Genomic DNA, 4,912 nt, shown 5'->3' on the forward strand with positions numbered 1-4,912 from the left:
GGAACGATAGGTCGCGAAATGGTAACCACAGTGAAAATCAAAACTATTTTATTTGCAACAGTTAGCTACAACTTCCAGCTACTTATCTCCGTAGTCGCCTATATTTTTCGTAGCGTTGTACCAAATTTCCAATACCCACGTTATAGAAGGCAGCCGCCATTGCTTTCTGCCAATTCTCTACGCTGGCCTACAGCTCGTGCCAAAATGTTGTCTTCATAGCCAGCGGTTCATATGAGCAGAGATGAAACTCAGAGGGAGACAATTATGTGCTGTACAGTGGGTAATCAAACATTTCCAATTGAAAATGATGCATGAGCATCTTCATTGCGCCTGCAGAATGCATCTGAGAAGTGTCTTAAAGAAGAAAACCCACGACAGTTATTTAATATTGGCTGCATAGCCTCAGGCGAAATTACTCACCAGACCCTCGTACTTGAGGCGGAGACACTATTGTCCTAGGTATCTTTATGTGCTTCCTGTGTGCTCAGAACTAAAAAGAACGACGTAACGCGATCAACGATAGAGACACTGCCCTGTGAAAAAATTTCATCGGATTTTCACTGTGGTTTCCATTCCGCGACCGATCGTTCCTTACTTTCCGAATAAGCCTTCGTATCTTTGAAGCGACCGCAAGCATTCCCGGCTCGTCGTGTGTCTGGGACGGCGGCCAGTGAGGTTTGGCCAGCCAGTACTCTCCGACCGCTGGCGGCACTCTCTGACGGAAGGAGATTGGAGCGGGAACGACCGTTTGCTGGTCATTCGGTCGGTCGTCTCATCGGGCGACGTGTATTTGGTCGCCGACCGCTTATGGAAACTCTGTGTGTGTCGGTTTGTGATTCGTCCCTGTTGTTCCACAGCGATTGGTTCTAGGATTGTCGGAGGTCTTGGTGCAAGTGTTTACGTGGAACTGTGTGTAGCTTGCGTGGTTTCCGTTGAGTTCTGAATGCTGTCTGCGTACTGGAGTAGGCAGTCGGGCTGTTGGGACAGAGCAGTGAGTGTGTGTTTCCTCGCCGTGTTGATGCTATCTGACACGGCGTGTAGTGTGACAGCCTTTGGTGTTTGTTTATATTTTTGAGTGGTTATTGTGCCTTGGCTGTATTTAGACGCCAATTTTGAAGACGTAGTGCTGATGATATCTTCGTTCTCGCTGATATTTTCGGTTGTCGTGGCGTTGGTCGGGCGGAAGGGGATTGATTAGGTTGTTGGTCGGTTCTTCAGCCGTCCCTGGGTCAGGTTGCTATCCGATTATTTTATCTTACTTTTGGCTGCCTTCCTCACCTAAACTTGGAGTTAGCTCCTCAGGCTGACCCTTGAGCACTTCTGAGCACCACTGTTCTGTTGTTTTAGATTGTGATTTTCTTTCAGTCTCAAGTACTGTGCGACGTCTTCAGCCATCTATTAATTTAGTTTGTTTTAACGTTAAGATAAGGCCTTCTGCCATCTTAAATGAAAACTTCGAAGATTCTTGTTTAAACTGAATTTTTTTTAAAAAAAAGGGGGTTTTGCCTATTGGAAATCATTATTATCCGGGCCATAAGCCTTGAGTTGTTCTATGTTCAGTATGTGGCCTCCAGCCGAACTTTACGTCAAATATTTTAAGATAAGGCCTTCAGCCGTCTTAAATTAAAATTTGAAAAGTTCCTTGTTTAAAAACTTTTAAAATTTTCTTCTCTATCTGATATTATTGTTATCCAGCCTTAAGCCCTCAGTTTCTCTATCTCCTGTGTGTGGCCTTCAGCCGAGCTTTTACGTAAAATTTTAAGGCCTTCAGCCGGGTGTATTCCATAAGGCAATTTTAATAACTTGTTTTCGGCCCTTCAGCCGTATTGTTTCGAATGCTTTTAAGGGTATGTGTGATTAAGGGTTTTGGCAAAATAAAGTTTGTATGTTTTGTGCAACTGACAGTAAATGATTTTGGCTCTTACCACAACTATAGCGTGATCCGCTCTGTCCTGCGAAACCAGATTTCAGGAAGGTCCGATCGGTCGCGAAATGTTTTATTTATAACAGTTAGCTACACCTTCCCGCTACTTCTCTACGTAGTTGGGCTCGGACTTCGGCAGTTGTCGTAGCGTTTTATCATCTTTGCAGTAACCTCGTCATAGAAGACAGCTGTCTGTACTTTCCGCCAACTCTCTACGCTGGTCCATAGCTCGTTGTCTGTGCCAAAATGAAATTCAGGTAGAGGCAATCACGGGCCATATTGCGGGTCATCAAACACTTCTCATCGAAAACGCTGGAGCAACTTCTTCATTGCCCCAGCAAAGTGTGGCTGCTAATTGTGATAAAGAAGCAAGCGTATGATACTTATGTTATGTGGGCTGCATGACATCGGGCGAAATAGCTCGCCAGGCCGTCTTATGTGGCGGGAGACACTATTTTCCAGGTGTCTTTGCGTGCTCATTGCGCGCTTAGAACTGGCGTAATGCGGTCGAAGGGCGCACCACAGACACTGCCAGTGCATCTGTGCAAAGATTTATTGCATTTTCCTGTGGTGTCCATTCCGCACCCAATCCGAACTTACTTTCCGAATAGCCCCTACAAAAAATAAATAAATAAATAAAAATTAACGGCATCTTTTTGTAGGAAATTTCAGGTAGTTAGCCGGCCGTTGTGGCCGTGCGATTTTAGGCGCTTCAGTTCGTTACCGCGCTGCTGCTACGGTCACAGGTTCGAATCCTGCCTCGGGCATGGATGTGTGTGATGTCCTTAGGTTAGTAAGGTTTAAGTAGTTCTGAGTTCTAGGGGACTGATGACCTCAGATGATAAGTCCCATAGCCATTTGAACCATTTTTAAGATAGTTAAATTTTGTAGTGGAATACATTTCTGCTGCGGGATATAATTTTCGAGTTGTTCACGAAAAATTGAAATTCACTTTTACACGTTTCTCTTGAGTAAGTCGAAAACTACGGCCTGCACCGAAAACGCACCTCAGTAAAAAAATTAACTACACCAATTTCCCGTACGACCAACGGTTTATGACTAGCGAGCGACAGAATACGAAAACCTTGAGCGGCTTTTTTTAAGGTGTTTCGGGTTGCATAAAACGCAGTGGTAAGGGCAACTGTATCTCTCTGTGTACTACTGGACACATACACCGTCAGATTAAAACCATCCAGACGCCACTAGAATACCGATCTGCAACGGTCCTACAACCCTTATCTGAATTGACCACCAGACCTCACCAGAGATAGTATAGAAGGAAGAGGGGAGTATTGTGTTGCCAGCAAAGAAACACAAACAGCAGTCATCGCTTGTCACCTTAGCAAAAAACTCATCAGGGAGATTTCAACTCTTCTAAAGCAGTCCATGCCGACTGCTGGTGATGTCATAGCGAAGTGGGAAAGCGGAGGAACAACCACAACTGTACCAAGACTAGAGATGGGCAGGGGCTCTCGACTACAGCAGGACAGTGGTAGCAAAAAGTATCATGAAATCAGAGGAATGAGTCTCTCCTGAGTTCCGAAGTTCTGTCAGGAGTCTAGCTAGCACAATTATTTGTGTGTACGTATACAATGCCAATGGCCTTGCTGCAAGGGTAACACCGGTTCCCGTCAGATCACCGAAGTTAAGCGCTGTCGGGCTAGGCTAGCACTTGGTTGGGTGACCATCCGGTCTGCCGAGCGCTGTTGGCAAGCGAGGTGCACTCAGCCCTTGTGAGGCAAACTGAGGAGCTACTAGATTGAGAAGTAGCGGCTTCGGTCTCGTAAACTGACATACGGCCAGGAGAGCGGTGTGCTGACCACGTGCTCCTCCGTATCCACAGCCAGTGACGCCTGTGGGCTGAGGATGACACGGCGGCCGGTCGGTACCCTTGGGCCTTCATGGCCTGTTCGGGAGGAGTTTATTTATTTATTTTTTTTTTTTACAACAGTCGAGCAGTTCCTCATAAGTCACACATTTCTGTACTCAGCGCTAAGTTACGCTTGAGTTGATGTAAAGTGTGACTGCAATGGATCATGGTTGACGAGAAACAAATAACTTGGAGTGCTGAAACACGCTATGCCCTGTGGCAACCCGACGGAAGGTTGTGCATTTAGCGAATGCCTGGATGACGTTACCTGCCATCGTGTATAATGCCGCAATGAATTACAGTGGAAGTGGTGTTACAGTTTGGGGTGGACCTCTTATTGCGTTTAAGAAAACGCTAGATGTGGAAGGATATGAACCGTGTACAGTAGAGGAGTAGTTAGGAGACGATGGTTATATCAGTGCACGCTGTCATAAAGCAGCACTTGCGAGGCAGTTGTTTGTGAACAGTAGCATTCCTGAAATGGACTGGCAGAATCACGACCTGAACCGAATGGAACATCTTTACGATGAATTACAAAGCTCCACACATCACTACCTTCTCTGGTTTTCGCTCTTGAGGAAGAAAGGGCCGTCTTCCTTCTATGGACATTCAGATACCTCATCGGAAGTGTCCCCAGCTATCAAGCCATATTTAAGGCAAAGGGCGAACACACGACTTATAGATGTCCACTCATAGCTATCCGGATACTATTGGTCAGATAACGTGTATCTTAGCTTAGATGGAAAATTTAAAGATGTTATAGGGGTTATACTAAAAGGAGGTATGAATTGATACGATCCGGTAAAGTCTGTATTGGGGAAGGTTAGCGTAGGTTTATTGCGAGGGTTCTGGAAGAATATAGTGCACCTATAAACGAAATCTCATTTGGGATGCTAGTGCGGCCAATTCTAGAGTACTGTTCCAGTGTTTGAAGTCTTGATTGTAACATGTATATCAAACGGATTCAGAGATGCGTGCTAGAACTGTTACAGGTCGGTATTGGCTACTCGTAAGTGGGAATACTTTGAATAAGGTCAATGTGTTTCTTGGAAATCTGTAGGAAGGCTGCTACCATCCTTGTGTATTTTGAGTAGGGATCTTGAGGGTAACAGAGACTA

The 4,912-nt window shown here is 45.4% G+C and overlaps 1 pseudogene; it reads left to right on the forward strand.

Annotated features, from left to right (window-relative positions):
- Positions 1–3,518: 3,518 nt before the first annotated feature.
- LOC126279252 (5S ribosomal RNA) lies at positions 3,519–3,636 on the forward strand (annotated as a pseudogene).
- Positions 3,637–4,912: the final 1,276 nt, after the last annotated feature.

The sequence above is a fragment of the Schistocerca gregaria genome, chromosome 6, assembly GCF_023897955.1.
Source record: "Schistocerca gregaria isolate iqSchGreg1 chromosome 6, iqSchGreg1.2, whole genome shotgun sequence".
NCBI lineage: Eukaryota > Metazoa > Arthropoda > Insecta > Orthoptera > Acrididae > Schistocerca > Schistocerca gregaria.